This window comes from Equus asinus, chromosome 26, assembly GCF_041296235.1.
Source record: "Equus asinus isolate D_3611 breed Donkey chromosome 26, EquAss-T2T_v2, whole genome shotgun sequence".
In the NCBI taxonomy this organism is placed as follows: domain Eukaryota; kingdom Metazoa; phylum Chordata; class Mammalia; order Perissodactyla; family Equidae; genus Equus; species Equus asinus.
The window spans coordinates 40483461-40511240 of NC_091815.1; the positions used below are offsets into that span (position 1 = coordinate 40483461).

At 45.1% G+C, this 27780-nt stretch overlaps 1 long non-coding RNA gene across 1 annotated transcript in view; it reads left to right on the forward strand.

The window, feature by feature from the left end:
• Positions 1 to 393: 393 nt before the first annotated feature.
• LOC123281244 (uncharacterized) overlaps positions 394 to 27780 on the forward strand; it is a 36084-nt gene continuing 8697 nt past the window's right edge. Inside the window, exon 1 of the long non-coding RNA XR_006520617.2 lies at positions 394 to 685. This is a non-coding gene — a long non-coding RNA (uncharacterized lncRNA). The remainder of the gene's footprint in view (positions 686 to 27780) is intronic.

The following is a 27780-nucleotide window of genomic DNA, read 5'->3' on the forward strand; positions in this document are numbered from 1 at the left end:
GAAGATGTCCCTATGACGTAAAAGGTTTCTTCAGAATTTTGGTCACATTTTCAAAAGGAAAGGAATTTGTTTTTTTCTCTTCATTATAACAGTGCTAAGTTCTGTTCCCGTATTTTATAGGCCATTCTCGTATTTTATAGTCTCGTTGACAATTATTTCATCTCACAAACAGGCTGTAATATTCCCTCTCAGTCTGCGTCTTTGTGCATTGGGCTGCATTAATTAGGAATCAGTCCATTGAATTGGATTAACACAAAGACCAAAGCAGGCATGTTATGACCTTGATACATGCAGTACTGGCAACCTGTCTGTCAGGAAGCTTGCACTGGCTGGTTGGTGGAGAAGGGATGGTGGAGGAGGAAGGGTGGGAGGTGGGAGGCAGGGAAGATGCTGTGAGAATCACCCAGGAGAGAGGGGAAGAAGTGGCTGAGATAGCCACCCAAGAATCTGGCTGTAGAAACTTGGGCCGGCATGGCGGCAGGGATATGGTCAGGAGAGGATAGAAGGAGAGGCCAACATTTTAAATGGGAATAGAAAATGGGAGTCAAGTAATGGTGGGAAATCTTTTTCCCTGGAGTGAAGCTGTTGGAATGTTATTATCCCAGGGACCAGATGAAACCTCATGCAGCAACCCACGCTGGAATGGTCTCTGATTGATGAGCTTCACTCCTGAGTGCAGTGGAAGGTATGTATATAAACGTATATCTTATACATAAATATATATATATATTTTTCATGTATATAAGGAATGAGAGAGTTTCTTTCCAAAAGATGCACGTTATAGCCTCTGTTCTGGAGATATGCATTTCTAAAGCATAAATATATTTTCTTTTATGCTTATTTCTCTTGTAACTGCTCCAAAATTTTAATAATAGAGAAAAGGAAAGAATGGTACAACGAAGACTGAGACATCCACCCTGCGTTCAGTGATTGCTTTGCTGATCACGTTCACCTGTCTGTTTATCTCTCATTTTGGGGACAGAACTTGTCAAGTCAACTTCAGACTTCAAGCCCTTTACCTGCACGCTCAGTGTGTGCCCTCCAATAACAGGAACCATCTCTTGTATAAGTACAATGCCATCAACTCCACTGGACAAAACTAATGACATCCCTCTACACAAATACATCTTACATATCAGCCAGTTCATGGGAGAAAGTAGGCGTAAGTCCCATTTTTACCAAGTTTTTCTTTATTGGTGGGAAGGCTGATAATTCCACATGCACACATCTAAATAAATGGGTGTTTTATTCCAAAGGGCTGTCACAGGTCTGGTACACAGTAAACGCCCAATAAACACTTGCCAACTGAATTCTGTGACACATCGCCAGCGCGCTAAAGCAATGTGAAGAACACCCATTATTAATCTGTGCTCGTGCACGTCGCACGTTAGTGTACATGCCCTCCCCCTCACCACACTCACACACACGTTTGCAGGCATCGCAGAGCCTGCCGGCTTAGGGTTTAGAACTCCTTACAAACCGACCCTCCAGAGAAGTCCTGGAGAGCCTGCTCCCAACACCTCCCTGCGCCTCCCTCTGGCCCTGCCTCTAGATGAATTCTGAAGCTTCTGCTTGCTGCAGCGCTTGGCGTGGAGTGGGGCTTTTGTCCTAAAGACAGCAGGTGCAGGAATCAGGCTGTTTTTAATAAATGAAAAATTGAACAGAGAGGCTGGAAAAACGGTGCAACAGAGTCAAAAATTGTGTGCTTAAGATATGAAGAGTGCAAACATGTCCAAAAGACCAAAGTTGAAGACCAAAAGGAAGGTGTGAACAAGGCTTGGGAAGAAGCTGCCAGGAAAAGAGAAAATTCAAGTTGTAAATAATTATGAAAACATGTTCCACTTAGAGTCTGACAAACCTGATATAAAAATCACAAAGAGAAGAGGAGGTGCCGCTTTCTACCATTCAAACAGAAAAGGATGGAAAAAACGTTAGTGTGTAGAATGGATAATGGCACGGCGTGTGAAAGCCTGTGTTGGTGCAACGAGTGTGGACGCCCTTCGATGGGGCCTTTCCCCATCTGGGAACTGGGTCTTCAGCAGAACTGAAAAGGAACCCGACACACCAACAGGGTCCATTCTGGGAAAACCAGCACAGGCAAGGGCCCTGGCCACAAAGACTTTCAGTTTAGTGGGAAGAACAGATGGAAAACAAAGTACAAAAGAGACACACGGGCAATTTGACGCTATCTAGAAAAGTGGGAGATGTGCACTGTCTGTAACCAGTGGTTCTCAGCTGAGGATGGTTTCTACCTGTCCAACCCATGGGGATGTTTGCTTAGAGACACATTTGGTTGTCACAACTAGGGGCAGGAGGTGCTACTGGCATTTAGTGAATAGTAACCAGGGATGCTGCTAAACCTCCTACAGTGCACGGGACACCTCCCCCCCAAAAAAGAATAACTGACCCAAAATGTCACCATGTTGAGATTGAAGAAGCTACTTTATAGCCCAGCAATTCTGCTCCTGGATATTTGCCCAAGGGAACGCCCGCCTAGTCCCACAAGGACTCAAGTACAAAAATGCTCGTTGCAATATTTATTCACTCAACGTGTATCTATCAACTGTCATCTCTGTGTCAGGAACTGCGCTGGAGATGGGGGCTGTTCAGATTCTTTGTTGTGGAGAACAAGAGGGATAGATGACTCAAATGTCTATTGACAGGGGAACGGATAAATAAATTGTGTTGCTTTCATACAGTGGAATATGACGGAGCAGACTAAAGGATAAGAGCCACATGTCTCCGTACAGATCGGTCTCAGCTGCTGAGATGAGCTTCGCTGATGGAAAGCCGTCCAGTCGCCAGCCTCGCTCCCAGGCAGATTTGTCCCATTGCATTCATAGCTGCACCAAAGTGTCTTCTTTTTCAGTGAGTTCACAGCTTTTTATTAGTATTTTGAGTTCCTATAAAATCCAGTGAACAAGAGGCACTGAGTGAGTGTAGTTGCCGCTGCAATCAAATGTCCCCTCACAGATGTCAGCCCCACAGAGAGCAGAGAAATTTCCCAAGACGTCTGTAGACTGGGGTGGGAGCAGCAAGGGCACAATTATTCATTTTTTCAACAAACTTTTACTGTGCACCTTCAGTGTGCTTGCCCAGCATCTTGAACACCCTCCCCCCCCCCCCCACACACACACATACACAGTCTGATATCAGAGCCTGGAAAATTCCAGCTCCTCTCCTTTCTCGCTCCAGCTGCAGTTCCCATGGCAACAGCTGAGCCTCCTTCTGTACAACAGGTATTGCTCTTAAGAAGGAGCGGGTAGCTGGGCGATGGGAAGCCTCAAACCCTCAGTCCTCCAGCAGTGGCGATGCTGGACTCCGTGCCCCTTCAAACACATCCCTCAATGGGAGCTTTGCACGAGAGCTCGGAATTGGCTGTGAGGGGCTCCCCGGACCCGGTTGGAAATCACACACATCATTTAAGCACCAGTGACATCAGCATTATCTTTTCTTCCACTTGCTTATTTATTCATTTATTCAACAAATATGGATTGACTGTTCTGGGAGCTGATGATAACAGGAAAAAATAAAAAATGGAAAAGTCATGCTCTTGGCTCTGAGTGTTGAGCGGTGAGTGCCATTTATTCCTTCAAACAAGATTTTTTTAGGTTCATTCAGCAAAAGTTTAATGGAAGCTTAGGGCCAGCCCATAGCTTAGTGGTTAGGTCTGCGCACTCCACTTCAGTGGCCCAGGGTTTCATGGGTTCGGATCCTGGGCACGTACATGGCACCACTCATCAGGCCACGCTGAGGTGGCGTCCCACATAGCACAACAAGAGGGACCTACAAACAGAATATAGTGTGTACTGGGGGGACTTTGGGAAAGAAGAAGAAGAAGGGAAAAAAAGAAAAGTTTCTGCAAGCAGCACTGCATGCAGGGGGGCCCGTGAGGTTTAGGGGACACACGGGAAGATCATCCAAATCCCTGACTCGTGGAGCGTATAGTCTAGCAGGGGAGAGAAATGTTAAAGCAATGTAGATTTTTGTTCTCTCCTGTGCCCTAGCAGATTGCCTGACACATAGGAGAATCTTGAAACACTTTTAGATTGAGAATAAATGAACAAATGAATGTTTAGCTTGAAATTGGGACCCAGGTGCCTTTATTCATTTAACAGGATGTCAGAGCATCAAAATTCCTTTCTTGGACGCATGGGCAATCGGATGGATGTCGAACACCCTAGAATTTGTCTGAGTCGCAGGAAGGAAGATGACGTTGGGGCAGGGAGAGAGCCGGTGGCCTTCAATTTCCTGCTCACCACCAGAAAGCTTGGGTGAATATTTTTATAATTTGGCTGGAGAAAGGCTCAGTAAATGCAAATCTAGAACTTAAAACCATACAAAGAAAAAGATGGCTTAATCGGTCTCCACGAGAGCTGAAAGAGTAGGGACAGAAGAAAAAAGTATAAACCAGAGTAAAGAGGCAAAATGAGTAAAACCACTTGCAGTTTAATGATAAAGAAACTCTATCTTTTATACACCCATTGTGTTTATAAGGCATGAATTAAAAATATGGGGCGAAATGAACTTCAAAACACATATGTGGACAGAAAGACTTTTTTTTCAGGAAGATTAGCCCTGAGCTAACATCTGCCACCAATCCTCCTCCTTTTTGCTGAGGAAGATTGGCCCTGAGCTAACATCCATGTCCATCTTCCTCTATTTCATATGTGGGACGCCTGCCACAGCAGGGCTTAGTTAAGTGGTACGTAGGTCCACACCCAGGATCCAAACCAGTGAACCCTGGGCTGCTGAAGTGGAACGTGTGAACTTAACCACTGTGCCACCGGGCCAACACCAGAAAGACTTTAAAAGAGAAAATTGAAATGTTCAAAAAAATACAAAATGGCATTCCAACCTCTTTGTACTCTAAAAAAAAAAATGGATATGAAAACCAAACTGGCACGTCATTTATCCCATTGTCAAATGGACACAGGTGAAAATATAGATGAGCAGAGCTGGTGATTGTGTGAAAAATGGATGCCTTTCCAGGCTAGTGAGGAGACTGTGAATTGCTCTAATCTTTCCAGCAAGTTCTTTTGGCAATGGGCATCAGTGTTTATTAAGTGCATGCTCTTTAACCCAGCAAATCCAATTCTGGGAACATACCCCACGCAGACACTCACAAAAGTACACACACCCACACAGTCTTGCTGGGGGAGCAGTGGTGATCAATTGAAAAGTGCACAGAATGTGTGTTTGAAGTGCCGTATTGCGCAGGATTCTACTGTCCAAAAACAAATTCTTTGCTTGATAAAGAAACTGTGTTCTGAAGGATATTTAATGTTACGATTTCATGTTAAATAAACATAAATGGGATTAAAAACCTGTATATGCGTTGTTATCCAAATTTGAGCAAATATAATCCATTTACTCGTCCATTTATTCACCTTCTAGAAATATCTATTGAATACCTGCTATGTGCCAGACACTCCATCACGGACTGAGGATACAGTAGAGATAAAAAAAGATAGAATGCATCTGTTATCATAGTGCATCCATTTCAGTGGATGAAAAAGACAATATAAATCCAGGACTGTTTTTTTTTGTTTGTTTTGGTGAGGAAGATTGGCTCTGAGCTAACATCTGTATCAATCTTTCTATACTTTTTGTATGTGGGATGCCACCACAGCATGGCTTAATGAGCAGTGGATAGGTCTGTGCCTGGGCTCTGGGCCCATGAAGTTGGCCACCAAATTGGAGCATATGAACTGAACCATTATGCCACCAGGCTGGCCCCAAATCCAGGACCATTTTTGAGAGTAATTTGACAAGATCTAGAGAAGCTGGTGATGCGCCTTCCCTTATCATTCAGAAAATCCATTTTGAGATTTGTGCCCTGGAAGAAACTCTCACACATGTGGCAAGGACACAAGTTCAAGCATGTTCATTGCAACGTTCATTCATTGGACAAATGTTTATTGAGCAGAAACTATGTTATTAGGTGCTGCTCTGGGCACTAGAGACATCCAGAAGTGCTTATAACAGCAAGAAAAAAAACTGGGTACAATCTAAATGTCCACCAACAAGAGAATGGGCGAATTAATTGAGGTCTGTTCATACAATGGAATATGATGAGCAGTTTAAAAGGAAAAAGGAGAGAATGGGCACAAGCCACAGAATGATTCATTGATCTAAGACCCCCACCCTGTCTTTCCCAGCTCCCCGTTTAATGTTCTTTGTGGCCCTCACAATTGTCTGAAATGGTTTCTCTCCTCTCTTCGTTTGCCACCTTCAGCTGGCAGTATTTTGGATTCAATGAACAGAATTCACCTTGGAAGCTGGGCGGCATGTGTGTGGTTCTCCCTGGAACACGCAGCACTGAGGAGAACATTTCCTTGGTTCAGATAGGCTAGGGGGCGGGGTGCAGAGCCATGCATTTTCTCGACCAACTTTTAGGAAGCACCTGCTTCAAGGGATTTTGATCCCCAAACAGCCTAACTTCAGAACTGGAAATTTCCAGCTTCTGCTCATCCGGCCCCTCCCATTCCTCAATGCAGCTATGGTTTCCATGGCAACTGGCTGAGCCTGCCTTGTCACGCACATCAGGTGACAGCCCTTGAGGGAAAACAGATAACAAGTAAGCAACAAAGACCAAGGCTGGTGTGGGGTGATGGGGCGGCAGGGCATCGGCCCACCTGCTGCCTCCTCCCCACCGCAAGGTCAGGCCCATCTGTTGTGTCCATTCATGCCCAACCTTAGTGGGGTTACTGCAGGAGAAAATTAAACTGATGCTTTGGGTTGCTGCAGGCTGTATAAGAACTCATATTGATCAAGCCCACTTGGTGCCTGACACCTTCCCTGAAGCCAGAGACGCAACAGTGAGAAAAAACAAGCGGTCTCTGCCCCAAGACCCTCATGCCCAAGACATGTGTTCATCTGACACACGTGTTTATCATTGGACAAATAGGTACAGAGGGCCCACCGTGAGCCAGGTGACAGACCAGGGGTGTGGATGCAGCAGAACTAGACAGTCAAAAATCCCTGCTTTGGAGCTTTCACTCTAGTTGGGTCACAGTCGGCAAACAGGAGAACACAAAAAATCACAACGCCACGAGAAAGACAAAGCAAAGGACATTGGGGAATGGGAGCAGGAGTGATGGGGAGGCAAGTTTAGCAAGAGGCCCCTGGAAGAGATGGGAATCGAGCAGCTGTACAAGGGAAGGGAGTGGGGAAACAATCCAGGCAGTTGACCAGCAAAAGCGAGAGCTGGAGGGAAGGACCTGTTGGGACCTTCTAGGGGAATCCAGCAACCCCTGAGCAGCATGAGCAAAGAGAAGGTGAGAGGTGCAGTCAGCAATGGTGGAAGGTCAGGCCAGGCTGGGAAGCACTTCCGATTTTATTAATTAGCCTTTGTAAGTATTAATAGAGACAAGGTTGTTTGCATTCATTGTGTTCATCAACGACACAAGTCTGGAAGCATCCACGTGGCTCAAAGTCCACCGGGAGGGAGAGGAGTTACTCCGATAAGCACCCAGAAGTGACTTCAGAAGGATGAATAATTTCCCTGGTGACCACTCTGGGCTGTGTGGCCGTGGTGCTGGATATTGGGCACTTAGAAGTGAATGAGATGAGAGCAAGAGGGTGGCATGTGTCAGCGTGACCATCATGGGTAGGGACACAAAGAGAGGCATTAGGGGTGGGTTTGGGATGGGGGCATCAGGTTTAGGGTCATCAATATCAAAGTTGGGAAGGGAGCTGAAGCGGCGACAGTGATGGTAGTAACAACAGTCCTGACAACATATTTAACCTGATGGCTAATTGTTCTGGGCACATGCTTGTGCCTCCATTTCATTCCTCGTAACAATCGTGCAAGGCGAGTGATACTTTCACCCCATTTTACACACGAATCCGTGAGGCACTGAGGAGGACGGGAGGCTGTTTGGTGTCATGGTTAAACATGGGGGCACTGGAGTCAGATTTGCTCAGTTCTAATGCATCAAGCATAATCGTCCTGGGCCTCAGTTTCTTCATCTGGACGAGAGGGCCTTGTAGCTCATGGAACGCACTTTGGATTTTATTGATAAGCCACTGTCTAAGTATTAATATAGATACTATTATTTATCTATATTAACGAGGGTTATAAGAAAAATGGAGGCTGTAAGAACTCCTGACTCACAGATGGGTGTGAGATTAAATTTCACATACAAGTCTATGGTTTGCATGCTGTAAGTGCTCAATAAATACTAGTAAGGGTTTGCAGTAGGAGGTGGAAGAAGACCTTACTTGCCTTTCTAAAGATTGGAATTTGGGTAGGGAGGCCACAGGGCTCCAGTGTAGGGTTGTGCAGGCTGTTCACTGCACAAGGCTGATATTCAAGGGGCAAGTGGGGCTTGAAATCCTGACCAGGCTCGCTCACCAAGCTGCGCCTCGTGGCATGAGGCTGCACCACCCAGAGAACGGGCATCATTTTGAATTTTTGCCTGTTTACTGCTTTCTCCTCAAACTCCGCTTCCTCTTCCCCACCACTGAAACAGGAGCACAAGGTGATGGAGACCCTTTGCACAACGGAAAGTTCAGCATGTACACCACGACTGGGGTAAAGCGGGGACTCCAAGTTCATTGAAACAGTGGTTGCTGCAAACACCAAATGACAGAAGGAGAAATGATAGATTGCCAGATTTTCTTGACAAGTCTGTATCTCCTGTTTCTTTGATCACACCTGGAGTGAAAATCCTTTGTGCTGGGAAATCAGTGACTCCATATGCTGGCAGCAGGGCAGGAAGTGGAGACAGTCTTGTTGTTGAGAAGTTCGTTGCAGTGTATCAATGTTCTTAAAGCACAAGCTCTCTGGGTCACATCCCCTCTTTAGAAGTTTAGCCGTCATGCATTCCGGGAGAAGGGCGCAAGGATGCGGGCGCAAGGGTGCTTCCTGTGGCATTTTTGTGAAATGGAGAAATGGGAAGGGAGGGTAGGAAATGCATTGAGAATCGAGCATTTGTAGAGCTATTTAAGGAAATAAAACTCTGTCCTTTCTACAAATGAAATTAAGAATTTTGAGGAATCTTTAACAAAGTAGAGAAAGACCCATGAGTGAAAACAAAAGATGATTAAAAAAAAAAATCAGGGGTTAGCAAACTCTCTCTATAAAGGGCCAGATAGTAAATATTTTAGACTTCGAACACTATGTGTCTCTGTGGAGTCAATTTCTCCCCCTCTTCTTCCTCCTCCTTTTTCTCTCCTTCTAACAATCCTTTTAAAATGTAAAAATCATTCTTAGTATGCTGGCTGCCAGAGTTTGCCAACTCTTGAACTGGAGTCCAATCCCAATTTCCTGTAAATTTTAGGTGCACATATATGCATATTTAAAAGGCCAGAAAGATATATAGCAAAATAAGAACAGTGACTATCTCTAGGCTGTTTGAATGTGACGTCAAATTTGATATATTAGATTAAAACTCTTAAAACTTTGTATTCCCTCTGACCCAATAATTCTATGTCCGATTCCTCCCCCCGCCCCTGCCCTTAAGGATTTCATAAGCCATAGTGCCGGGCTATTCATTCTATCTTTCTGTAGAATAGTGAAATGTTGGAAATCCTATTCTCTCTTCCCAGAGGGAGGCTGCCTTGTTTTTTTGTAAACTCTTCAGAGGAGGTTCTTCACAGAAAAATCAACATCCAGCATGTATGTAAATGTTTCTCTTCTCAGGAAAAGAAGCTCCTGACCACCCAGCTCCCTGAGACAGAAACCAGGAATACACTCTGCCACATCCTGGACATCTCGTCACCAGGGGCTGTCCATTGTATGTCCCAGGTGCCTCCTGAGTCAGCTCCCACCTCTCCATCTCCACATAGGGCATCTTCTCCCTCCTGGATCCCTGAACCCTCTATGTGACTTTTCAGAGGACTCTCAGAGGACAGACTGGAATTTCTTATGGGAAAACCTAAACCGTGGCCCTGCCTCGCCTACACCACCTCAAGGACTTCCCTTTGCATTTTATATAAATACTCAAATTCTTCTCATCATCTGCAAGCTATTGGAGCTCTAGAATTTCTACATGGGAGGAATTTCTATAAGGCAGCCATTGAGCTAGACTGAGGAGGCTTTGGGGCTTGTCTGGAAGGTGTGTTTGCAAAATATTGCCACCAGTTGCAGAAAGAAAGAGAGAAAGAAAGAAAAAAGGAAGAAAGGAAGGAAAGAAGGAAGGGAGAGAGAGAGACAGAACAGGGATCCTTTTCAATATGCTTCTGTAAGTGAGTTTACATACACAGAAAGTAAGTTTACAAAATCACAAAGACTTTTCTCCCTTATTATATCTCAAGTCTTATTCATAGACATCTCAGTTATTATAATTATTCTGGTTTTACTTTAATTTAATGCAATACAGAATTTTGGAAGTGGCCATAAATGCTTGATGCCTGCGAGGTCCCAATGAATTTGCTCATCACAAGAACTAAAACCATTAGGATATTAGAGTCAAGATTTTAACCCCAGAAATGTAGAGAGAAGCCCATTTGCAATTGGCTCCAGGGGCGTAATCTGCAAAGCAGATAGCTGGTATTAAATATGTTTACAGTATGGGGATGAATGTCTCCAGAATACTGGCTACATTTCACTGTTTCCAAGAAAGCCATTCCCTTCCCGAGTTAGAAGGCAATATAGAGAGAGCCTGGCTCCAGTCTGGCATTGAGCTCATTAATCTGGGAAAATTCCGAAGTAGGTTGATTTATCTGGCACTTAGACTGAATGTTGACATAATTAGAGCTTCGTCCAAAGGGCCATGAGATTCCCGGAGAAATTCTCTCCCATATGAACTGTCTTTTCAGTTTAATTCTGGCTCAGATTCTTCTACGAGCAACTGGAGCCAGGACCTTGTTGAAGAACAGAGCTTGCCTAGGAGCGTAGAGCACATTAGTGGTCTCCTTGTCTCAGCTCAAAGGAGATTCTGTGTGTAAATATTCTTATCATCATGGATAGGATGGGCTTGTTAACGTGTCACAAAGCACACAAGCATGAAAGAGAAGATACATAAATCTGACCACATAAAAGCAATGAGATACCACCTCACACCCATTAGGATGGTCACTATAAAAAAAAGCCAAACACTGAGGAGTATGAGAAGAAATTGGAAGCCTTGTGCACTTTCGGTAGGAATGTAAAATGGCGCAGCCACTACAGAAAGCAGTATGGTGGTCCCACAAAAAAGTAAAAATAGAACTACTATATGATCGCGTATTCTGCTTCTGCATCTATACCTAAAAGAATTGAAAGCAGGGTCTTAAAGAGACATTTGTACACCCATGTTCACAGCAGCATTATTCACAATAGCCAAGAGGTGGAAGCAACCCAAGTGCCCATCAGTTGATGAACAGATGATCACAATGTGGTCTATCCACACAATGGAATATTATTTAGTTTAAAAAGGAAGGAAATTCTGACACATGCTACAGCATGGATGAACCTTGAGGACATTGTGCTGAGTGAAATAAGCTGGACACAGAAAGACAAGTCCTGTATGAGTTCACTTATTTGAGGTGCCTAGTCATCAAATTCATAGAGATGTGAATCCATAGTTTCTAGCAGGATTCTGGTTGCCGTGGACTAAGGGAGGTGGAAATAGGGGATTGTTGTTTAATGGGGAGAGAGTTTCAGTTTTGCAAGATGAAAAGAGTTCTGGAGATGGATGGTGGTGATGGTTGCACAACAATGTGAATATGCTTCACCTGAACCATAACTTTAAAAATGGTTAAGATGGTAAATTTTATGTCGTGTTTTTTACCACACTTAAAAAAAATAGTATATATGTATATACACCAGGGAAATCCACAAGTTAAAAAGGTTGAAAGAAAAACCCCAACAGTTTAACTTCATCGTTGCAGGCGTGATAGTCAAAGGAATCTTTATTACTCATGTATGAATTGTGTTTCAAGTCAGTAAGAAAAAGTAGAACACCAAAATGGAAAAACAGGACAAAGGATCTGCAAAGGTCTTCACAAAGCAACCTATTCCAACATTCGAGCAACATTACTGGAGGTCTCACCTCACTTGGGATCCAAAAACTGAAGGCCAAAACCAAGCTGAGACACAGTTTCCACCACATCCGGGGGGCAAAGATGAGAATACGGACCACACACACAGTCCATACGGGGATGGGGAGGCAGGCTCATTTCTACATGCCAGCAGTAGGTACGTGAGGGACCATCCACTGTGTCGAGCATTTTTGGCAATGTATACCAAAATCTACAATATGTTCACCCTTTGACCCAGCAGTGTCACTTCTGGAATTCACAAGGGCACTAATCCCTACCTTCTGGTCATTACAGCAACATTTATGAGACAATTAACTAAAATAAGTGATGTAATGGCTTATAGTCAAAATAAGAAAGCTCTTTCCTATAAAACATCTTGCATTTTTGAGGAATACTCAATGCCATGTGTATTGGGGTCCCCAAGACCATCCCTAGTTCCGTGATCCACTAGAAGGACTCAGGACTCACAAGTAGTCCCGCTCACAATTCAGTCCATAGCACGGCTGCCTCGCCTCGTTTCATTTTTCTCATTGGACAGTAACTGACATTGCTCCCTTCCTCCATTTATCACCAGCACTTAGTCATTCCTGTTTTGAGTATCACTCACCAAAATTCGCCTAGCAAGGAGCATTAGTGAATGCAGTTCTCCCCAGAACCAAATACTCTTGCCTTACAAGGAGAAAACATTTCTCATGACACAGACTGGGGGTTGGGGGGCAGCGGCAGGGTCAAATGTATTTTGTATTTTGGTCTCTCCACAAACTAGTATTGTGTGGCATGTGCTAGGACGTTCTTGAACCCACACTCATTTACCTCTGGAGCCTGGACGTTTCCACACCCTGAACCTCTCTCGTGCACTCTCTCTGCAATTCTGCAGCCCCCTCCCCTCTCCCGCCTGCTGCCCTCTGCAGTTCCCATGACCACAGGATGTGTGGCCTTTGTCTTGCACACCAGGACATGTCCTTTCCTGCAATTAAATTGCACCCTTGGATGTTTATAGAATGTCACATAATCAGCCTTGCTCTGTCAGACATTGCAAGTCTCCTGCCAGCACTGAGATGCAAGGATTATCTACTGTAATCATTCACTCACTCTCTGTTGATTTTAACCCAATGGTAATGGCAGATCCTCTTCTGGGACGTGGGGACATAGCAGTGGTTTTCTACTAGGGGCAGTTTTGCTCTCCAAGGAGGCATTTGGAGATATTTTGGTTGCCACAACTAAAGGGGGTGGGTGCTATTAGCATTTAGTGCTTAGAGGCCTGGGATGCTGCCAACATCCTACAATGAGCAGGACAGCGACCACCCCGTCCCCCCAGCAAAGAATTATCTGGCCTCTACTGTCAGTAGTGCCAAGTTGAGAAACCCCAGGATAAAATGACGTATAAGAACCTTCCCTGAAAATCCTCATGGCACTTAGGTTCTAAGGGAGGAGACAGACCAGAAACAAAACGTGGTTCGTGTGCTGTGATAAAGAACGAAAGGGGTAGTGGGAGAGAAAGTGACTGGGGTGAAAGTGATGGAGTGGTCAAAGAAGGCCTCTCGAGGGTTGTGATAATGAGGAGAGAGATGAATAAAGGAAGGGAGCAAGTTGTGGGAAAAGAACATTCCAGGGAGAAGGTACAGCACAGGCCCTGCAAAGGCCCTGAGGTAGAAAAACACGATGCATTCCAGGAAGGACAAGGAGACCAGAGTGGCTGGAGAGCTGTCAGGAAGAGAGAGGAAGAGAAGGTGGTAGGAGGTAGGGGTTGGATTAAGAAGGGCCTTGTAGATGGTAAGAATTTGGGATTCATAATTTAGCAGTTAAAATTATTAATATTTGTAGTGTTGTCAATATGAATTGAACATTTACTTTATGCCAGGTTTTCTCTAGGACACTGGAGATGACCTGGGACACATGGAGACATGACCGCTGCCCTCTTGCAGCTCAGAGAGAGATCGAACAGTCACACAAAAGCAAACTTGAGGAAGAACAAATATTTGCTCCGAGACTTCTCTGGGCTGTGTGGCCACTGGGCCGGGGGCTGGGCCATGCTCATGACAGGGGCCTCGGGTAGTGTGGAAGCCAAGGGGAGAGGCAGAAATGGACACATTTTGGACAGTGGAGCTATTCACCGAGATGAAGAATCCCTGTATTTTTAGAATCGGCTGTTTCAGATTTGGTTGGGGCCAAAGATGCTGATACATCATCATCATTAAATTACTATCATTATTGTAAAATAGCTAACATTTATTATGCTTATTGTGTGCCAGGCACTATGCTGAGTGCTTTCTGTTGACTCCTCATGACGTATTGAAAAGGAGGGTGACTTTACCTCCCGCGTTACAGAGGAGGCCCGAGGGACGGAGAGAAGGGGGGGTCATCTCGAGTTCCCTCTGATGACGAGTTAGACTCCGCTGGGCGGGATACGTCACCCCACAGCTCCCGAAACCCCCGAGCCCCACTGCCCTCACTTGAAATAGAGAGGGTCTGACTCTCAGGGTTCCCATGAGCACCAAAGGCACAAAAGAATCGTAGCCACACAGCAAACTCAATAAATAACAGCACGAAACACTCAGTCATCAAGATTAATAATATTTTAATGCAATATTTGAAAAAAATAATGGAAAAAAACCCCATGATGAACAAAATATTAAAATTTTAAGGACAGACAGAATCTGACAGTACCGTGCTCCACTGTATGGGAGCCTGAGGCAAAGGAAAAATATACAGTGTTCCATCCGTGCTTTGATGTATTTTTTAAGTGTATTTTTAGAGGGTAATTTTTTCCAGAAATAGATTTTGAAAATGTTATTGATGAGTTTGCTTACATTAAATCCAGGAAAATAAAATTATAATAAATTCTGGGGTTTTTTCTTTTGTATATCTAAAATATTTAAACATAAGATAATGTTATGAGCTTTAATACACCTACTTTTCAATTTTTCAATGTTTTTTTCAATGACTTTAATGTTCTGGGGCAAAAAATGGGCCATTAAATATTTGCATAGTGACACATACGCAAAGGCTCCCATTTTTCCTTTGCCTCGGCCTTCAATATGGCTCAGCCCACACTGGACTTTACTTAAATTTTTGATATTTTGTCTTTCCATCATGGCTTTTTATTTTTGTGTTAGTTTTGATTTTTTAAAAATATTGCGTTAAAATACTGTTTATCTTGAGGACTGAGTTTTTGGTACCTCCTTAAGCTCGCCTCGTCCCCGTCACAGCTCTGTCTTTGAGAATGTGACCTGTGAGCCGAGATGTGAGAAAGAATCAACCATGGGAATTGTGGAGAAAGAAAATTCTTATTAGAGAAAAGGTAAAAAGTCTAGGTCCTGGGGTAGAGAAAGTTTTCAGGGACAGCGAGGAGGCCAGGGTGGCAAGAGGTTGGTGACCAAGGGATAAGGGCTCGGCAATGAGAGAAGCAGACAGGGGCCAGGACACCATTGACCTTGTAGGCCAATGGTAAGTAGCTTTCCTTTCATTCTGTGTAAGTTGTGGCACCCCTGAAAGGGGTTAAGCTGGAGTGGGCGGTGGATGAGGAGAGGGTGACATGATCTGATTTGTTTGCAAAGGTCTAGGGCTTGCCTCATAGAAGATGGGCTATCTGTGGAACTGGAATGACCTCTGTCATCAGGATGTCACAGTTATCTAGGAGAACTGATAGCCCCTGGACCAAGGTGGACACAAATAGATCGAATCCTGCTATGCCTTGCAGGTTGAGCTGAGACAGGATTTGTGGTGGCGTGGTTATGTGGTGTGATGGAATAAAAAAATGGAGAATGACTTGTACATTTTGAATTTGGGCTCGTGGGTAGAGGGTGGTGCCGTTGACAGAGGTTGGGAAGCCTCGGGTGAGGAGCAGATTTTGAGAGGAACTGAAGATTCGTGTTAGACACATTAGCTTAAGGTGTCAACCTGACATTCATGGGGAGATGTCAAGGAGGCAGGAGTTCAGATAAAAAATTAAAGCTGGAGATACAAATCAGCTTGGAGGTGTTTTTTGTAAATGGGGATCTGGATGAAGTCAACTTGGGAAAGAGTAGAGATGGTGTAGAAGCTGGCTGCCAGGGTGGTCCCTAGTGACTTGTGCCTCTTGGTACTCACACCACTGTGTAGTTCCCTCCCATGATGGATAGCGCTGACCTGAGTAACCAGAATGCAGAATGTCGATGTGTGGTTTCCAAGGCTAAGTAATAAAAGGCTTTGCATTTTCCTTCATGCTCCCCCTTGGCTCTCTCACTCCGGGAGGAACCAGTCACCGCGTCGTGTGGGCACTTAAGCAGCTGCACGTGGTGAGGAAACAAAGCCTTCTGCCAACAGCCAGCATAACTTGCCAGGCAGATGAGGGAGCCACCTTGAAAGAGGATCATCCAGCCCCAGCCAAGCCTCCAGATGACTGCAACTCTGGTCTACATCTTAACAGCAGTCTCAGGAGGGACTCAGCCACAGCCGCTCAGCCAAGCAGTTCTCGATTCCCTGAGTCACAGGCACCGGGTGATAAAATAAACGGTTGTTGTTCCAAATTGCTGCTTGTTATGTAGCAGTAAGTGACTCCTGCAGATAGGGAAGGTGGACGTGGACCCAGTCCCGGAGCCCTCTAATACTTAGAGGAAGAGCAGAGGAGGCGAGCACCTGGTGAAATAAGACAAAGATGAGAGGGAGTTTAGTGTCCCTGAAGGTAACAGGAGGAGGCAGTGAGCAGCTCCAAGTCTGATAACAGAGGAAGTGGAAGCATCCATTGGATTTACGAATGTGGAGTCGTTGACACCTTGACAAGAGCAGCTTCTTGGAGTGACGTGGTAAAAACCTGGTTGGTGTTGGGTGGAAAGAGGACGGGAAGCAAGAAATGAGCCAAGGGCCACCACGTGTACAGATGACCATTCAGAGAAAACACATGCTGTGCACACACGCACGGGGCAGCAGTTACAAAGTACAGCTTAAATGCCTCTAAATACTTCACAGTTACATATGGGACATATTTGGGGAATTCTGTTTAACAGGAATTTGCTGAGCACACGCTGTTGCTATTCTATGAGAGTGTTTTGGAGGAGGCCTTAGACTCACATCTTAAATACAAGACTTTGCTGTTCGTAAGAAATTCGGTGCGGGAAGGAAGGAGAGGCCTGGGGGCCGGAGGCTGGAGCCTTCACACCCTGCTCGGTTAGCACGTCGGAATGAGGAGCTTTCTTCCATGTCTCGGTGCTCACAGATCCCCCCCCCCCCCACACACACACACACAAACACAGAGCCAGTTCCAGGAACTGCTGTGCTATCTGCAGGGCAGAGAGGGCCTTGAACTCGCAGGTCAACAAACCTTCAAACTGTAAACTGAAAATGTATACTTGAAAAGAGGCCAAATGTACATTTGGGAACAAGAGAAGTCACAGTATGTCTTTTTTCATGAGATCAAAAAGTGAGAGCGACATCAAAGACCTACAATGGAGCAATGAACTAGCTTCAAGGGAGTGAAACATGAAGGATGTGTTTGTTCATTGAGATGTTTTTCAGATGGGGGACATGAAGTGCTGTTGGTAAGGAAGGGCTGCTTTTCTCGTTAGCAGATGTCTAGGATACCAAGTCTGTCCACGCATAGAGTTTTAGACTGTGAGAGGACTTGTGTATGTATCTATCCATGCCCACAACATCAGGTTACAAAGTACAAAACTGCACAGACACACACACATTGATAGTTATGATGGTGATTATTTACAATAGGCAGCATGCATAAGAGTTGAGATGATACAATGCGGGTTCAAGACAAATCCCTCAGCCCTGCCTGTACCAAGGTCGCCACCCAGGTAGGAATGCAGGACTTTGGTGTTAATCCTGTCAGCAGTGGGAATCCATTAGAGGCGGGTTTCAACATGCAAGGATTCTAGCAAAGGCACAGGGCATTCAGGGGACCACTAAGGAAGCTGTTACAACAGTCAGAGCCAAGAGATGCTGGTAGCTTGTACTGGGGTGGTGGCCAGGACATCAGGGAGGTGGGTCAGCTTGAGGAGATGTTCTGCAGGCTGTCTTGTCAGGATCCATGATGATCGTTAAATACGGAGCATGGAGGGGAGAAGCCGAGGTGGAGACCACGTTCTGCCTTGCACCAGTGGGTTGAAGGTGCTTCTCTTCCCTGGAACATGTGTCCTGCTCAGATGTGTGTGATGGGGCTGTGCTCCAGAGGAAGGGTCTACTCTTTCCAGCGGACAGAAAGGCCGCTTGCATTTGGCAGAGACTCAAAGGCAGGCAGAGGAATGAGAAAACTCTATAGTGGAGAAAGGGCAGGCTTCAGGGGAGCCCTGACTGGAGGCTGTTGGCACCAGGAAGCAGGAGGTGGACTAACGAGTAGCCGGGCACCCTATGTGATTGGTTAGTAGAGTGTAATTGGCTTTCTCTGATTGGTATTAAGTTGGAAGTGGGGACAAAAATTAGGGAAGCTGCCAATTATTCATCAAGTTCTGGCCCTTTTGTGCTGATGGTTCCAGGGGTTATTTTTGCCTTCCTGGATTGTTACTAGAAATAGTGGTCTGACTTACAGTGGGCTGGCTTCCTGGACTGGTTATTGTAGATAATGGGTTGGTATGCTGAGCAAGCTGCTGTAGGTTGTGGGTTAGAGTTTTTTCTCTTTTTTTCAATTTTTTTTTCAGTTTTGAAGCATAGTTGACAAATAAAATTGTAAGATATTTAAAGTGTACATCGTGACGATTTGATGCATATAGACATTGTGAAAGGATTCCTGCCATCTAGTTCATTAACTCGTCCATCATAGAGTTTCATTTTTATATATGGTCTGGCCATTGTCCATTTGTTTATTCAGCCCCCTCGCAGATGTAATCAAGATAAAATGAGGTCAGATGGGATTAGAGTGAGCCCTAATGCGATGGCCTGTTTCCTTATCAGAAGAGGGAAATTTGGATGCAGACACACAGAGGGAAGATGGCCACATGAGGGTGGGGGCAGAGATGGAGCGAGCGATGCTGCTACAAGCCCAAGAATGCCAAGGATCGCCAGCTATTGCCAGAAGCTAGAAGAGGCAAGGAAGGATTCCTCTCCCAGACGCTGCAGGGAGAGCCCGGCCCTGCTAACACCTTGATTTCAGATGTCCAGCCTCCAGAATCTGAAAGAATATATTCATGTTCTTTTTTTTTTTTTTTTAAAGATTTTTTTTATTTTTTCCTTTTTCTCCCCAAAGCCCCCCGGTACATAGTTGTGTATTCTTCATCGTGGGTTCTTCTAGTTGTGGCATGTGGGACGCTGCCTCAGCGTGGTCTGATGAGCAGTGCCATGTCCGCACCCAGGATTCAAACTAACGAAACACTGGGCCGCCTGCTACGGAGTGCGCGAACTTAACCACTCGGCCACGGGGCCAGCCCCATATTCATGTTCTTTTAAACCACTCATTTTGTGATAATTTCCCCAGGACACAGAGTGGCTAGTGTTCTGAGGATACATAGTATTAAAGCATAACCCTGCGTGAGACCCTAGGCATCTGTTTAGACTGGATATTTTTTTTAATTTAAAAATAGTTTTGGTAGCACAAGAGGGTGCCTCAATTCAAGTACAGATCACAGGCCTGGGACATAGTGGGTGCTTAATACAACCTTGTCAAACTGAATTCCATCAGATATTCCCCAGGGGTTCCACGCAGAAGGAGAGTTAGTGTTTGGATGCTAAGGCTTAATGCAAACCCCCGGACACTGCTTCCAACAAGGCTGCCACTCCAAACCTCTCCTAAGAAGAAATTCTAGAGCTACCACCGATTACAGGCCACGAGAAGGAGCGGGATTTTCATTCTAAGAAAAATAACCATCCATCGGAGAGTTGGACATGGGAGTGAGAAGGTCAGATTTTCCTTTGAAAAGGAAGGAGTCCCTTTGAAAAGTGATTGCAGTATTTCAACTAAGAAACAGGGGCAGGAATTCTCTGATTACAGAGCTATTTATGGAGAGGAACTTCTGGAGAAGGAGAGTGATTAGATGTGGGGGCCGAGGAGTGGGGGCAGTCTGGCTGATGTCCTGGAAAGCAGGGAGTAGATGCTGGTTCCCATCCTTGAGGCCAGGATCGTATCTAGAAGTATTTGGATGGGGAGAGGTGTTTGAGAAGGAGGGAAAGCCAAGTGCAACTGGTGTGGGGACGGTGAGCCAAAGAGTCGAAAGAAAAATTTCTTGGACTCTCAAGGTCTGGCAGTGGTGCTCTTTTATTTAGAGAATAGTACGGAATAGCATGAGGACAGGACCCATGGGCAGTCAGAGCTCCTGCTGCTGCCCTGAGTTGAGGGTTAGGGCTAAATTTATAAGGCACGGGTATGTGACTTATTTTTACTGGAAAAAAGAAAAGATGATGTAAAAAGTCATTAAATGGTTTCAGGGCAGATGGGGTCTGGTTATTGTGCGGTCGTATAACTTTAGATACGCATCTGGTCATATAGATCGGCTTGTAGGTGAGGATGCCCTGGGCTTCTCTCCCTGGGGGGCAGCCTTAATCCACATCACAATCACTCTATGCTTGGAGAGAAGGCAATTCCAGTAAGGAAAGAATAACCAAGTCACACAGATGCCTGGACATCTCTCCCTCTCAAAACCCCAATCTCCCTTTAAAAAAGGAGTAGAGGGGCCGGCTCCATGGCCGAGTGGTTAAGTTCACACTCTGCTTCGGCGGCCCAGGGTTTGGATCCCGGGCATGGACATGGCACCGCTCATTAGGCCATGTTGAAGTGGCGTCCCACGTGCCACAACTAGAAGGACCCATAGCTAAAATATACAACTATGTACCAGGGGATTTGGGGAGAAAAAAGCAGAGGGGAAAGAAAAAAAAAGGACTAGAGTCCTGAGAAGACAGCTGGGGAGAGGGCAGGATTAGGATCCCACAGGAAGGAGTGGTCTAAGACCAAGAAGCAGGCTTTCTCCTGCTTAGTAGAGAAAAAACAGAGCTGGATCTTGCTTTAAATATAGATTTTATGGTTATTCAGGAACTGTAGGGCCAACAGATCAGGAGATGGCTGTTCATCGAGAAGATAGTCGGTTAGTCACAGTTCCCAAGAGGAGGCGACATGCCATGCAGGGCCACATGAGGAAGCACCAGGGTCCCCAGGAGGCAGAAAGGGAGGGAGGAATGTGGGGAGGAGCCTTTACTGTGGTTTCCAAGGGAAGGAATGGGTGAGGCTTAGGATTGGCTAATTTGAATAATTTCAGTGGGCTCTAGAGATAGCGGCTGTCCCTGATTGTCAGGTACCTGCCCTGGGGGGGATTAGGGCAGATGGATAGTGGTCCAAAGTGTAAGAGCCTGATGGAGGGGTGGTGGGGGTATGGGGTCTGGATTGGCTGGTTTATCTATGAAGACCACACTCACAAGTGAGTTGTTTACTATCTCTAGGCATCGGCTAGCCCTGGGAGCCGCAGTTCCTCCCGGTCAGCAAGGCTCCAAGATGTCAAAGCAGCAAATAAAAACTAGAAAACATGGTTATTGCAAAGCCTAATAAATAATGACCGTAAATGCAACACTGCATGGAGACTGCTATCTTGCTGCCATTTTCAGTCTATACATCTGACATATTTCTTTTATTCTTTAAGCCAGACTGAGTTGCATTTCTTGTCTCTTGGAGCCTGACACAGCCTGACAGATTTGTTTCTATATTTTAAACATCTCCCACCTTACTGAGGGTCAACTCCACAAAAACAGAGACTGGTGCTTGGTTATTCTTTTCCACTGTCTCCCTGGAGTCTGGAATTGTTCCTGGCACTCAGTAAATGCCCACTCAATGTCTACTGTTGTTGAGACATGGTCTGTGAGATTAACGTCCAGCCCACAACACCCCTGGCGTGTGTTTTGCTCACCACGGAATCCTCTGTCCTGAACACAGTGCCTGGCATAGAGTGGGCCCTAGGGAGGTACTTATGGAGTAAATGACTGAATTGATGTATTTTAAGCTCTATGAAAGCAAAGACTGGGTCTGTTTTTTTCTCCTCGTTTTACTTCCAATGCCCAGCAGATTGTAGACACACAGCAAATAGTGTTGAGGGAATGAGTGTATCAACAAATGATTAAACGAATGAAGAATGACTGGATGGTAGGAGACAGATGATATTTATGCCACTGGCACCTGCAACAAGCATTCACTAAAAACTCATGATGACAGAGAATCTGCAGAAGCTCCAGAGCCAACTTCCCGCCCGTCTGCAAAGACTCCATCAAAGCAAGCAGTCTGGTGGGCGTGAAAGTTGTGCGTGATTGCTGGTGGGAATGTAAAATTGCACAGCTGCTGTGGAAAACAGTGTGGTGATTCCTCAAAAAATTAAAAATAGAATTGCCATATGATCCAGCAATACCACTTCAGGCTATATGTCCAAAAGACTTGAAAACAGCGCCTCAAAGAGGTATGTGTACACCCACGTTCACAGCAGCACTATTCACAAGAGCCAAAAGGTGGAAGGAATGCAAGTGTCCATGGATGGATGAATAGATAAGCAAAATGTTGTACCCCAATACAATGGAATATTATTCAGTCTTAAAAAGGAAGGAAATTGTGACACATGCTACAACATGGATGAACCTTGAGGATATCATGCTCAGTGAAATAAGCCAGTCACAAAAGGACAACTGTATGGTTCCACTCATATGAGGTCACTAGAGCAGTCAAATTCATCGAGACAGAAAGCAGAATGGTGGTTGCCAGGAGATGGGCCATGAGGATGGGGAGTTAGTGTTTAATGAGTACAGAGTTTCAGTTTGGGAAGATGAGAAAGTTCTGGAGATAGATGGTGGTGATGGTCACACAACAATGTGAATGCGTTTAATGCCACTGAAGTGTACACTTAAAGATGGTGAACATAGTAAATTTTACGATATTCTTAGCCTAAAAACAAAGAGCCAACATGAGAGGCAGAGAGGTGTTTATTTTGTGTTCAAAGAATTGCAATCCGGGGAGCACAGATTCAGGTAGAAACTCAAATAGTATCCTGCCAGGGAGTAAAAGTCAGAGGCAATTAAAGGCAGGGAAGGGAGGTTTGCATTACAAAGAATGTTAATTGGAGTTGCAGGCGGAAAGCTAATCTTGGCTAAACATAATTGATGGCTAAGGTTAGTTAGTGGGAGGCAGAAGTCCGTGACTTTGACGAGCTGCAGGTTTCTTGCAGCATTACTCGGTTCAAAAGTTCACGTTCTGCCCGAGGAGGACGTGCACCAGACCCGTTTCCTTCATGGCTTCCCAGCTCCATTTCAAAGCCCTTAGATCTAAGGGAATCCATTTTGTTTCACATTTCACAACATGTCTATTTTACCACAATTAAAAGAAATTGTTTTTAAATGTGCATGAACCACTGATGAGATGTCTGTATCTTTAAGAGTCTTCTCCATCCCCCGTCCTGGTCGGTCTGACATCAGTGGTTCTTCCACCTCCCCTCAGGAATCTTTACCGGGTTTTGCATCAGAATTGGGTTTAGGCTGTTGCCATGGAAACTGCAGCCGGCATTGGGAAGGGGAGGGGTCTGCGAAGGAGCAGAGAGGGCCTTGCAGGCTGGAATTTTCCAGGCTCTGAGCTCACACTGTGTGTTTGCTTTGCAATAAATGAATGAATAAAAATATGGGTCTTTGTCCCCAATAAAATGGTTGCCTTTCCTTTCTCACTAAGGTAATACACACACAGTGTTCAGCCCAGAACCAGAGCCTGTAGGAGGCTGGTTTTCTCCACGGGTCCTCATCAGATTGTCACTTGCCTGTGGAGCTTGTGAAATAGATTCGCATCTAAGGTAGTCTCTCCACTTAATTTTCTTTGAGTATAAGCCTTTGGAAAAGGAACAAAATCAGGACCACTCTCCTCCTTAGTGATGAAGATTTTAGGCTGGTTAATTTTAAAAAACTGCAGATGAGAAGCAGGCTCTGAGGACTGGAATTTGCTTGCTCTTTGAGAGATATTTGCATTTGTGAAGGAAGGGGGGATGACCTTGTGGGGACCTGAAATTGGCCACCCCAGGATATGTCTCTTTGGCATCGGGATTGTTTTGGGCTGATTGCTTTCGATAAACTGGGACAGGGAAGGGGGCTCTGGGGAATGGAACTTGCCCTTGTTGGGACACATTTACGTTTGTAAGGTAAATCTCTATCTGTAAAAGGTGCCTCCCTCTCTGTGCCAGGAAGAAGAAGGGAGATGACCTTTTCCCTAGAAACTCTTAATGGGGAAGGCAAGAACTTAAAGTTGGTTGCTGTCTGGCAATCTCATGTAACTGATTTAGGGTGGTGGCTTCCAACCTTTCTAACCTTTACTTAATCCGATTTGATTCTTGTCTAAAAGTCATGGGATCACCCAACGACCAGACCCCACCTGCACTGATACCATTTTAACTTTTTTTCGTGTTCTTTCCTTTGTCTTGTAAAGAGATGACGCACATACCCATGCCTTATAAAATTAGCCCTAACCCTCAACTCGGGGCAGCAGCAGCAGCAGCTCTGACTGCCCATGGGCCCTGTCCCCATGCTATTCCACACTATTCTCCAAATAAAAGAGCACTACTGCCAGATCTTAAGAGTCTAAGAAATCTTTCTTTCGACTCCTCGGCTCACCGACCCCGCATCACTTAGCATGTTGACTTCTAAAAGCAGGTTTTGTACCACTGAAATTCGAGTCAAGTACAGTTTTTGGCTAATTGTTTTAGTTTAACAGTGACCCCTAACTATGGACAAAAATGCACCTCTTTTTAAAGGCATTGTTCATCCGTTCCATTGATGGATGTCTCAGATATCTATCACTGCCTAACAAATCATCACGAACTGAGACCCTTGAAACTACACTTACTGTCTCAGTTTTGGGGCATCTCTCAAGGTGTCAGCTGGCCAACCTCCACTTCCAAAGGTTCTCCTGATTAGTGAGCTAAATGCCCAATTGCACTCAGAGCTTTATATACCTTACCATCAATCAAAGGGATTTAACAGTTTTCTTGGAAGCAACTCAACATAACTAATGATTTTGAGACACTCATTTCCAATATATTAAAAGGTGTCAAATGTTAACAGTCTTTTTTGGCAGATGGCATCTCTGGAACACACTTATCAGGTTTCCTTCCAATTTTAGGGCACCCAGTCCTGCTCCTCTCATTGTGGCCCACGGTTGTGAATACCAATCATTGTGCCGGGCATACAGTAAGCACTCAATTAATGTCTGTTGAACTGAACACCTGAAATACATCCCCATTGTAACTCTGAAGCAACCAGGAGAATTTTACTCAGTCACACTGCAGTTGAATTATGTGTGTGCACACACATATTCCTAGGTATCGCTCACTGTCTGTAAAAGGCATGATTGCGTCACCACTATGAAATCCACGTGATTGCATCTTAAAGTTGCCGTCCATACTCTCCTCTCGCAGCAATGCTGTCATCTCTAAATTTCTTCCATGCTGAAATTTGCAGCCTCCATTGCCTGTAGGATATGGCGCAGAGTGGTTCTTATCCTGTGACCAAAGGGAATCCATGGATTTTTTTTTCAGGGAGCAAAATGGTCAAGTTTTCCTTTGAGAACACGTAGGGAGGGAAGAAGGCCACCTGGGAGGCAAAAGAGAAAGTGAGGAGATGGACAACGTGGCCTGATCTAGAAGGTATTTTGGAGGAAGGAGTGTCAGGACTTGGTGACTGTGTTTGGAGGGGCGTGGAGGGGAAAGGCAAAATTTACACCCAGGTTTCAACCTTGTGTAAAAGATGGAACCTGGGCAGTCAACTACCCCACTGTGACCCCACCCCAGCAGCTGCTGACATGTTTCCTTCCCTCAGTGAGAACAGCTTGCTCCCCTCCCCTGTGTTATTCCCTACCTCCATCCTCTGCCCTTGTTTGGTTCCTAACATTTCTCACCCCCTGACTTTTTCTCTATTTCTCCCACTAGAATGAAGCCTCCAGGAGGCATGGCCCTTGGCCCATAGTCACCAAATCCTGTGTGTAGCACCTAGCCCGTAGTGGAAGCCCTAAACACATGTTGAAGGAGTAAGTGAATTTCTTGGAGTAAATGAATGAACGACCCTCCAGATTGCCTAAGGCCTAGGAGGGTCAAGATGGTACCTGGTTTTGCTTCCCTTTTTAGTCCCTATGATACTGGCTCAACACAAGACTGACATAAGGGAAGCCATATTGTAGAAAAGAAACCATGTTGTAACTTTGAATGAACTTTGATTAACTAACTCAGACATGTTCTGAAGATTTCATGGCCCCTCCCAGCTGCAATAAATTGACAACTTAGTCTTTTGAGCTCCTTAGGACTGTGATGACCCCTGGGCAGAGAGTCTAGGCTGATACCATCATCAAGGACAACTGAAAGGGTATTGCTCTGTTCTCTGATGTATATCTGGTCAAACAAAGGACTATCAGGAACTAAGACCAGAGGTCTGCCTGGATGGAGGCTCACTGGGATTAGGTCTATTTTTCAGGGACTGTTAAAATTTGGGTTATCTATACTTCTTATCCTTCTGGTCAGATATTTGACTATATAATATACCTTTAGATGTTGTTCCAAAACTGTTGAGCAAGCATAAAATTCTAATAATGCAAAATGTCAACCTGAAGCCGGGAATAAGAGAATATTTCCAAACAAGTGCTAAACAGTTTCCTTCCTCTAACCGAGATCTACACCCCAATTCAGCAAGAAGTAGCTAGATCGGCCATCACCCAGAATCCCTTGAGAATGAGGAATGACCAGAGAATGGGGGATTGAAACTGGCAAACAGTTAGCCATTGATGGTTAAGTAGCTAGGAACTAAAGATTTTTTTTCCTTTTTGCAATTATTGATTATAGCTTTTAGCTGTTTAACCCGCCCGTTGTTAACTGTGCTGCTTAGGCAATGTGCTACCTGACTCCCACTAGCCTCCTATAGATGACATCTCCCTGGAGCCTGGGTCACCATGGTAATGGGTGAGTAAGATGTTTTTCAGCAATTAGAACCCCTTTGTCCGCTCCAGGGCAGTTGAGACCACCAACTCATCAACTGGGCCCTTGCATATGTCTGATAAGCGACCTTTTGATGTCAAGAGGCTAAAAACTCCATCCTCAGATCGTGCTGATGCTGCCATTTTGTGAGCATGGGTCCTGTGAAGAGGCATGAAGACTGACTACGCTGGCACAGATCATCAATTACCTCACGTCCCGTCACCTCTAATCACCTACCTCCACATTTCAGACCACTTTGCCCCAATCCCATAAATATCCCTGAGCCCTCATTTTCAGGGAAGTGGATTTGAGACATTCTCTTGCTTCCTCACGTGGCTGCCTTGTGATTAAACTCTCTCTCTGTTGCAATCTCATTGTCTGGGTGTTTGGCTTTCTGGGCAGCAGGCAAAAACGAACCTGGTGCAGTAACACCTATGCCTAGGACAGGACAGTGCCTGGCACACAATGGACCCAGTCAGTATTTATTGACTGACTCAATGAGTGTGTGATGAGACCAGTAATGTTAATGCTGCAGGGCCTTACAGTTGATTAGTGGTTCCTAAAAAACAAAGTCTGCAGAGCCAGGGTGGCCATTCCTCCCTCCCTCACCGTTCTGCAATATTCCTTTGCATTTTAATGTGCATTAAAGATTTACTTGAACCACTGCTGTTTGGCCACCAGCCTGAGAGTTTATGATAATCCTCCCACCCCCGCCCTGGGACCCTGGCTGGAAATGGGATAATCTAGCCTGTTCTCCTTGAATGGTGATTGGGGGAGGCTGTTGCCATGGAAACTGCAGCTGGAGTTGGGGTGCTGAAGGGGACTGAGTAGGGATCCAGAAAGCCTTGGAGACTGGAATGTTCCATGGTTTGGGTAAAGATTGTGTGTGATTTAATAATCATGGTCTAGCATACAGTAGAGACTTAATGTG